The 10,606-nt window shown below is 38.5% G+C and overlaps 1 pseudogene; it reads left to right on the top strand.

Annotated features, from left to right (window-relative positions):
- The first annotated feature begins 7,549 nt into the window (after positions 1-7,549).
- LOC106977755 (nicotinamide phosphoribosyltransferase-like) lies at positions 7,550-8,886 on the top strand (annotated as a pseudogene).
- The last annotated feature ends 1,720 nt before the right edge of the window (positions 8,887-10,606 follow it).

The raw sequence follows: 10,606 nt of genomic DNA, 5'->3' as shown, positions 1-10,606 counted from the left end.
ATGGGTGTCCATATAGAAAGAAGAAATTTGGACACTGGACAGACACACACAGAGGGAAGACAATATAAAGACACAAGGAGAATATGGCCAACCGCAAACCAAGGGCAGGGACCAAGAAGAGATCCCTCCATCAAAGAGTTCAGAAGGAACAAACCTTACCAATGCCTTGATTTTAGACATCTAGCCTTCAGAACAGTGAGACAATAAATATCTGTTGTTTAATCCAATCACTTGGTGGTCACTTGTTACAGCAGCCCTGGTAAATTAGTATAGTCCACATTTTCACAAAGCTTATCAGGCAAACATTAATCAAATAATTCCAAATAACAGGTGTGTAATTACAAAACTGACCTAAGTAGTATGAAAGGAAATGCAATTCTGTAAGAGCAGAGACAAGAAATCTTTCCTAGATTGGTGGGTCAAACAATTACTTCCCAGAAAACCGGTGCTGGAAGAGAGAGATGAAGAGTGACAGAAAGACAAGCGTGTCCTGGGTTGGGGAGGGGAGTGCAGGGGCAGATGTGCAAAGGCCTCTGTCAGGTGACGGCATGATGCAGTCAAGAAACCAAAAGGATAGTGAGGTTTTAGTGCAAGAAATGGAGGGAGAACCGTGCCACATAAGATTGGTAAAATAGGGGGACCCAGGTGGCTCAGTTGGTTAAGCATCTGACTTCGGCTTAGGTCATTATCTCCCAGTTTGAGTTTGAGCCCCACATCGGGCTCTGTGCTGACAGCTCAAGAACCTAGAGCTTGCTTCAGGTTCTGTATCTCCCTCTCTCTCTGCCCCTCCCCTGCTTGTTTTCTCTCTCTCTCTCTCAAAAATAAAATAAAAACCTTTAAAAATTTTTAAAAAATATTGGTAAAATAGGCAGGAACGTCTATGCCTGTTCAGGGCTTGTAAAGACATTTTTCAGTATCGTAAATCAATGAGGATCCCTTAGAGCATTTCAAGTTGGAGATGACGTGATCATGTCTGAGGTATAAAAAGATGACTCCTCCTGTTCTTGGGGGAACACATGGGAAAGAGCAGGGATGGGGCAGAGGAGGAAGACCAGGACTCAAGGATACTAACTTCAGTGGCTTATAGGAAGGACACTCCTGCAGGTGCAAGAGAAGTAGCTGAATCCAGGCAAAGGCTGGAGGTAAAGAAATGAATGCATTTAAGATATTTCAAAGGAGACAAGGGTAAGATTTGCTGATGAGGTGCCTATGGCTTTTTGCCTTCACTCAGGCAGGCTATACAAAGACTCATTTTGAGGGAGAAGCTTATGGATCTCAGATGCGTTGTCCTATGGGCACTAGGGAACTGCAAGCTGGGAAGTCAAGAGGCAACTGGATATAAAGGGAGCTCAAAAAGTGAGCTCTGGGTTAGAGAGATGAATTTGTGGGTTCTTGACAAATCAATGGTGACTGGAGCAGTGTTTGACAAATCAATGGTGACTGGAGCAGTGTATGGGATGGAGATGGCCAGAGAAGAGCATTCCAAGTAGCAAGAGACAAGCGCCCACAACAGAGACCTAATCCACGTCAACATTTGTATGATTTTTGTCTTATTTTGCTATTATTTCATAAGGCAATGATGCTAGAGTTTGTATCCAATTACCCATCAGATCATTTCTTATAAAAATTGAGGTCTCCAAAGCAAACCAGGTATCTCAAAGTTACAGTACCTACCACCTTGGGCAATTGATAATTATATGTGCTTTCATTTTTTTTTTAAATCAATTGGAATTTGGTGTTTCCCCTTTAGAATACAGTAGGGGAAAATGGTTTCATAAGTATTTCACATAAAAATAAAGCAAGAATTGGTTTTGCTTTTCATAGCTTAAAAAAAAAAGGTATCTTTAAAAACAACCTATTGCCCACAGGGAGAAAGAGGCCTTACCTGATTTTAATGGTGATTGGATTTTTTGTACACACTGACATTTGGTACAGGCCCTATCTCTGAATCATTCCATTTCTAGCAGCATCACGACATTATTTGTAAGTGTTTATTGCACTGTTGAAATACTAAAAGATGCGAACACGTGCTATTTCCCTTCTTAAAGGAAATCCACCGGGGTTGCATCACCGCACTGACCCTCAAAAATCATCAAATTATGTCTTTGTTAGTATGGAGGGAGCTAGAAGCCTGCTTACTTCACCATATTCTTATAGTGCTGTTAGCAAACTTGCAGATGTTCACAGCTGCTAACTCTAGCTGTGAGATGGGCATAGCTGCCAACAAAATAGAGGACAAAATAGGCTCTCAACAGAGTAGGCAATGATATTCCATCATTACCACAGATAGGCTACAACATCGGGCAAGAAACATGCTCTGAGTGCATGGGACATGCAGATGGCCTTGTGATTGCTTTTAATGATGATACCCAGTGACAGTAACAGTGGGGAAAATGCTGAATTTCTTTAACTTGCATTGTAGTCTTAGCTTTGATAATATGTGACTATATCTTAAAATTTTCTGTATCATATGACCCAGCAATTTTACTTCCAGAATTTTAAGAAGTTCATCATGAAATTCTGAAAGTGTTACTTTACGAAAATATTAACCTCTATTTACTTCTCAGAAGCCATGTCTTAGGAACAATTGCTTTCCCAACCACAAAACACAGGTTCAGAATGGTAACGTGATGCAATAACTAGCAGCCATTAAAGTTTTGATGTAAAAATATTAGGAAGTGAAAATGGTCAATACATAAGAGCAGTTTACAGATAGGTATACAGTGTACCACTTTGGGGCATATGTGTGAAAACGGCTATTTGTTTTAAAAAGTCTGAAATTGTATGCACTAAATTCTTAATCACTGAAGTCTGAGTGATAAATATACAGAGGTTTATTCCTCTTGAATCCCACGAAAATATTTACTTGGGAAGATATACAAAACTATATCGGTCACCTATGCCTCAGTTTAAGTAAGCTTATTTCCTCCTTCCAACAAGCAAAATTTGATGGCCCCAAAGGAGGATGAACAATGGGCCAACAGGGCACCTGAGAGGAGGCCAGTTTGGCCCTGGAAACCTTGAATTCTTTTCTATTCTACTAATCTGGGGAGAGATTGATAGCAATTTAGTCATCTAAGAACTGTGCTCAGGGTCTTGGCATTTGACACTTTTATCAACAGACAAAAATGTTTGGATTTGTTGTTTGCTTTAAGCGGATTCAGATGGACACCCCATCTCCTAAAATGTGTCATAATAAGTACAGATCTGAGATATATTCACATCCTGCACAGACTCTGGCCCATTAGTCCTGTTGGTCTTCATGTGTTTAAAAGATCTTAGACTATTCTGAATCTCTTCCTTCCCTTTGACATCTTCATCATTTATTTATTTCCACTGGGAAAATTCATTTTTGAGTAGGCTATCTTTCGAGCAACCTAAATATTAGGTTTAGACAGCTGATTAAAGTTGAATTAGGCCACATCTTTAGAGAAAGCCCCCTGTTCTTTTAATACTTTTATTACCATCAATCCTACTGTGAAGGAGAAAGCATTTATTGATCCTCTCCTATGATTCAGGTGTTTTATATAATTAAATTACATGTTAAATAATTTATACATAATATATAAATTATATAAGTGACCCTTTAGGGTCAGCAATTTACTCTTGTTATACAGATGACGAAACTGAAACTTCAAGATTCCAAGCAACATGCCCAACTTCACACATCTAGGAAGCATGGGACTGAATTCAAACGTTGGCCTTCAACTCCAAGGTTTTGCTTTCATCTGCTGTGCTACGCTACCCATCCATATTTTTAGAAGAAAGAAAGAGACCCTTCCACACATAGCTAACACTGGAATCACCACTGCTCTCACCGTCAACTAGAAAGTGATGTTTAGGTCCATTTTCAATAATACAATGCATCACTGTAGCCAAGCTGATTGCCTCTCTCCACACTTTTTAAAAGCAACTAAGGTCAATCAGAGTGTCTGATTCCTAAGTGATCTGTGCTATCTAAAGCACTCAGATAGTGCCAAAGCCACTCAAAATTCTCAGACATCCATCTCCACTTTTCTTGGCATAGCTATCACTTGACATTTGAGTTTATTTCCACCATCTATCCTCAGAATCTTTGCAATCAAGTTATTTTAGACAATTGATGATAAAGTACACTGGAGTCACTATTTGGGATGATTTGAGGCCATTATTTATTTTATCTCTTGGTAGACTTTTAGTATCCTGTAGGCTTATACATACAAATGACAACCTGGGTTGAGTGTATTTTCAGTGCACTTGACAAGCTCACTGGACTGAAAGACCTCCAGCCTAGGTAGGACTAAACATGCTGAAATGTCTAAATTACTTAAACATATTTTCTCTCAATCAGAAATGTGAGTTCTCACCAGGCTTGTTGAATGCAATTGGCCATTTTAGTTAAGGCTCACTGGAAATAAAGAGAATACAACGTTTTAAAGAAGAGACACACAATCTTCATTGAATCATACCTGCTCTTCCACACAGGTATTTTTTGTGGTAGATTTGTTGGGGCTGAGTGAGAAGCAACAGACTGGGGTGCAGCCAAAGGGAAATATATTTATATTTTTAAATATACTATGTTATATTATTTACATATGTACATGACATTGGGAAATTAGTTGCTATCTCAAAATATCAAAAATACCATTTATTACTTAAGGAATTTTTAAAAGGAGGATATATATATATATACATATATATATAATATATTATCAGTAACAACAATAGCGAGGATATATTAAGCATGTACTATGCACAAGGCACACTGTGCTTTACACACGTATACATACAAAATACACACACCTATATGTATATAATGTTCACAAGAACCTAGCGAGTTCTCATGTTATAGCTAAGATAAATGAGACCCAGAGATGCTCAATAATAAAATCATTCAAATATACCTGGTCAGGAAGTGGCAAAGCTGAGATTATAAACTCAGTTCTTTTGGCTCTGCAGTGGTAGTGCTAATCTATGTACTATACATCTTCCCTGATGATATTTATTCTTCCAGGTACTAGAATTTCTCAAATTGTAGCCTGTTATCTACATTAAATTAACCTGAGGTACATGCTAAGGCATAATTCTCGGGCTTTATCTCTGACTTTCCAAATTAGAATTTCTGAGAGGGAGGTACCAAAGATCTACATTTTTAATTTGCTTCCTGGGTGACCTCTTAAAAAAAAGTGAATATTTACAAGCCAGAGTGGTTAACAGGTAGGCCCATGACTGTGAGAGTAACATAATGGAAAGACCATGGTGTCAGAAGCCAGATGATAGTTTTAATCCCACCATGAAAGTAGCTAGTTCTATGACTTTGGACAAGTCATTTTGCCTTTCTGGGCCAGCATTATCCCATCTGTAAAGTGATGATGTTAGATCAGATGCTTACTTAACATTGTGTAAATATTTTCAGTGGGTTCACAAAATGGGAAAGATTGCTATTATAGTCTGCAATGATCAATCAACCGCTAAGTCCTTTTTGCAGGGCCCGCCATTGGGTTTCAGAGAGACTTGCCCCATGTGGAGAAGGGTTAAGACTGGCCAGTGCCACCGCCACACAACAGTGTGACCTGGGAGCAAGACCACAAGGCTCCTTATTCTGGGAATTTTATTGTTCTTGCAGAAATAACTAAAGATAGGGGAGTGATGGCCGTCATTCCAAATGTGCCAAAGTTGAGGTACAGAGGAAGTTTTGTTTTTTCTTTTTGTTGTTGTTGTTGGTGTTGTTTGTTTTTCTGGCAGCAGCATATTTTCACAGAAAACAAGCAGTATTTCCTGTTTGAGAAAGCAGGGGCTTTTAGACCTGACAGCAACAGCTCCCTAATTTATTTCAGCAAAGAGGTAATCCTATCCAGTCTCTAAAACTATTCCTGCAAATCCAACAGCATGCATTTCATTTGTGGCCCACACAACTGTATTGGCCTTTACAAGAGAAGCATATATGTCCTCAGTGGCAGCTTTGTATTGGCAATGAACTGATCTGTTGGCAGAATCTGGTATCTGCATATGCAAATGCACGTTTAGCAGCATACCGTCGAAGGCAGGGACACATTTCATTTTGCAGGCATATTTTGGGAGTCTGGAGGAATACGTGGTCTTTGTTTTAATTAGCAGTGGCTTGTCCAGTGTTTTCCATACCAACATGTTTACTAAATGAGTATTTGATATTTAGGTCCCAAAATAAACAGGTAATGAATATTCATGCATATTGAATGCAGTCAGAGAAAAAGCCAAGAATAGAACATCAGAGTGCATACTCCTACTCCCCATCTGTAACCATTAGGAAAACAGGGCTACATTGCCACTAGCTAGGCATGGAGTCATTCATTCAACAAACAGCTATTAATTGCACATTATGTACAAGCCACTGAAATAAACACTAGAGGCTTTTTTTTTTAATCTCAAGGAGGACAAATTACCTGAAAGTAGAGAATAATGGTTTAAGAGTATTCATTCAACAAATATTTACTGAGTACATACTTCACATGAGACACTGATATAGGCACTGAAGCTTCAAGCAATGAATTTTTAAAAAGTGATAAAAATCATTTCCCTTAAAGATTATGTTTAGTGTGAGGAGGACAAAAAACAGATGAATGTAAATAGATACTATGACTGATGGTGGGGCGTGCTATGCAAAAAATAAATAAGAAAAGGGAATGGGTGCCTCTGAAAAGAGACTGATTTAGACTGGGAAATAGGGAAAATCTTACAAAGAAGATCAAATATAAATATAGATTTGATGGAGAGAAGGGGAGTGAGTCACAGGCGTATCAGTGAGTCGAATATTCAAGACCTAGGAAATTTCCAGCGTAATACCTCTGAAGATGGTGAGCATGCAAGAAGTTAGAAATCCACAAGGGAGGCTAGCACGGGTAATGTAAAGGCAACAAATTTGAGGAAAAAGTTTAAGAGAATGTCACACCATAGAAGTCTATGCAAACTATAAAAAGTCTTTGACTTTGACTCTGAGTAAGATGAAAAGCCATGTGGATTTGAATAGAAGGATGACATGATCCAAATTGTATTTTGTAACAATGTCATTAACCTTTGAGCTCAAAGTAGACCATTGGGGCAAGGACTGAAGATGGAAATCCAATGGGGTGGTGTTTACTATCAACAAGTTGAAGAATGATGGAGCAGTGGCTCAGGATAGGAATGGTGGAAATGCTGAGAGGTAGTTGAATTGGGAATGTTTTGAATGTGGAGCTAATATGATTTCTTGAGTTACCTAATGTTTCACTTTGGAATATAATACCCATGCAGAAAAGTGCCCGAAACAGAAAGGTAAAACTTACCAATGTGATATAACATGCCAATGTAATGTAAAGCACACGCCGTGTATCCACCACCCAGGGTAAGAAATAAAACGCTAACAGCACTCCACCTGCTCCATGTACTCAACAAGTCAGAAGAAAGACTGATCTTGTTAAGTAGAGGCATGGGAGATATAAAAGAGACACCAATCATACTTACAGAGGTCAAAATGACAATGTCTGAAATAAAAATAATCACTAGGTCGTATGAACAGCAGAAGAAACATTGCAGAATAAAAGATTAATGAACTTTCGAAGATGGTGTCTTTAATGAAAACTGATAGAACTACATTCTTGAGAAATATGATGGACATCCTCCAAAAGAAGTAAATGCTGTTCCTGAGGGCTCTGTCATTGCCAGAGGAAACCGTTTCTTTGCAGTAGAAAACACAGATTGAATGTTAATGACTTACAAAGTGAATTGAGACTATTCTTGTTCAGTCCTGGTATCTAATCATAGTGCCTACAAAAATTCTAGAGAGCAGAAAAAATATTGGCCAAATATTTCTTAGCAACTTCTGATAATCTAGATGATATATTAAGTTATGTGGTTTTGGCTACAGAGGAGTGTCCTTCCAAGACACCACTGGCATAGGAGCGTCTGCTCACTCGGTTAACTTCAAAGGAACAGATACAGTAGCAGGAATTGCTTTAATTAAAAATACAGAACAAAAGATCCTGTTCCAGGCTATTCTGTTCCATTGGCACAATACGGTATCACAAGAGCCTGAGGTAAAGACTGCAAAAAAGATGCTTTTGAACATCAAGTAACACAGCTTTCATTACTGCTTGTATCTGTAGTCAGGAATAGCTATAGCATTTATAATGTGTGCGAAAAAATAGGGGATGAAGATCTAAGACTTTTAATAGTAGCAAACTGTACAAAGGCACCACTAATAATTAGACCTGATTCTTGAAATCCTCTTAACACTATAGTAAAGATTTTAGATGTTTTAGGTAAGAAATTCCCTATTACTGAGAATTCAAAGGACTACAAGTTGCTGCCATGTTATCTTAGAGTTAGTCAAGGAAACGGTATACAAATACCTCAGGTGAAACTGTGAAAAGTATAAACCGAAAACAAAACAAAACAACAACAAAAAAGGAGTGTTAAAAATATTTCCTTTGGTTCTGGTGGCACTCTGCTTCAGAGGTTTATAAGTTATCTCTTGAATTTTTCCTTCTTGTACCACATGGCCTTGGGATTATTGTCTTCAGGAATCCCTTTGCTGATCCCAACAAAAGGCCCCGAAAGGGAGGATTATGTTTACATAGGAAACAGCAGAGAATTTTGTTACATTTGAGAAAAGGACACCTTGAAGAACTCCATCATGATCTTCTTCTTACTGTCTTCAAGAGTGGGAGGATGACACGACACGAAGCTGTTCATAATTAATGAAGAAAAAATGCAAAACTGAAGAATGAACTGGAAAAGTGCATCACATTAAGCTTTGTTTTATGACTATGTGAGCATGTTGGGGTGGGGCATACATGCAGACGTGTGTATATAACATATAATGTTATTTGCACAGATGTATATCTTCATGTTCTGTGATACATTACAGCCCTATTACTTGTTGATTTACGAAAATACTGTTCTTTTCATTTTTTTCCAATGTTTAGGTAATCTCTAATTAGGAAATGCATTTAATCATGTAAAAGATTAATGGCGAAGTAAGCTTTTTAGGGCCTTATGCCAATAGATAGTAATTCAATCTGGTACTGATCTTCTCACAAATAACAGAACTAAGAAACTTTTATATATAACTGGAGATCACATGAAACTGATTTAATAAAATTACCAGGAGTTTTTAATGTTTATATTTAACTTGTATTTTTTATGTAAACAAGATTGTGTAAGGTATATTTAAAGCCTTAATGATTTCAGATTCTTTCCAACTCTTCGTGATTTTTGAGCACAGACTTTTAAAAAAGTATCTGAAAATAAAAGACACTGCCTTTTTTTTCATTAAGCATTAAATAAAACACGGCCTTAACAAAGTTGTTTTTGTTATTAGTCTGAAAATTATGCCAGGACAACACCTGGAGAAAATCAGTTTGCAAACCTACAATACGTGGGAAGTGTGGGGTAAGGAATTAGTGAGAAAACTCATGAGGTCCAACTTACGTAGCATTTAGTTATCCTTGAGCTGGTGAAAATGCTTTATGAAAATGTCTTCATCACCCCTTAGGAGAAGCCAGTGGTATGCTGGAGTCAGCTCCCACCCTATGCGTCTCTCCCAGCTCCCAGTGACACGAGTGTTATGGCTTGAAATCAGCCATGACTGGATCATTAGACCATGCAAACTAGCTAATGCCATGGATTAGGGTTTTTTTCTCTTTGGAAAAGTCAATAATTAAACATCTGGAGGAGGAGGAGCCTACACACTATGCACTGTGGGTAGCAAAATGGAAGGCGCCTTAGGTATGGTTCCCAGAGAGACAGAATCTAAGATAAAAACTTATGGGTAGGAAGTTGTCTGAGCTATGTCTTTTATTTTCTGTATTCTGAGGCTTTGACATTTGGAGACTTGCCAACACTAAAGGAGCTGCCCAATTTCTAGGGAAGTATACAACCTGACTACAAGTGTGTTTTTTATTTTTTATTTACTTGTTGTATTTTTTTCAATTTTATTTAAATCCAGGTTAGCTGACACATAGTGTAATAATGGTTTCAGGAGTATAATTTAGTGATTCATCACTTATGTATGACACCCAGTGCTCATCCCAACAAGCGCCCTCCTTAAAGCGCGTCACCCTTTTAGCCCATCCCTCCACCAGGCACCTCCCTAGCAATCCTCAGTTTGTTCTCTGTATTTAAGTGTGGTTTTCAATTTTTAATTTTTTTGACGTCTATTTTTGACAGACAGAGAGACAGAGAGTGAATGGGGGAGGAAAAGAGAGAGAGGGAGACACAGAATCAGCAGCAGTCTCCAGGCTCTGAGCTGGGAGCACAGAGCCCAAAGCAGGGCTCGAATCCATGAGGCACTAAGTCATGACCTGAGCTGAAGTTGGATGCTAAACCGACTGAGCCAACCAGGTGCCCCTTAAGTGTGCTTTTTAAATGCAAACCCAACAATCCAGAACCCACATCCCCAATCACCTGTTCTCACCACTCCAGTGCCAGGTACCAGGCTACTAAGGGCAACCTCCATGCCCCAGATTCTGCAGACATTTTCACAAAATTTGCTTCATTTGTTCCTTCCCTTGAAAATCCTAGTAATGATTACTGCTCGCAGTATCTCACCCTCCCATTGCCTCCGGACTGACCCTAGTGCTTCCCTATGTTGCTACCATGGTGTAGTGTG

This window comes from Acinonyx jubatus, chromosome A1 (genome assembly GCF_027475565.1).
Source record: "Acinonyx jubatus isolate Ajub_Pintada_27869175 chromosome A1, VMU_Ajub_asm_v1.0, whole genome shotgun sequence".
In the NCBI taxonomy this organism is placed as follows: Eukaryota; Metazoa; Chordata; class Mammalia; order Carnivora; family Felidae; genus Acinonyx; species Acinonyx jubatus.
The sequence above is the reverse complement of the archived record's forward strand: the minus strand, read 5'-3'. Positions and strand labels throughout refer to the sequence as shown.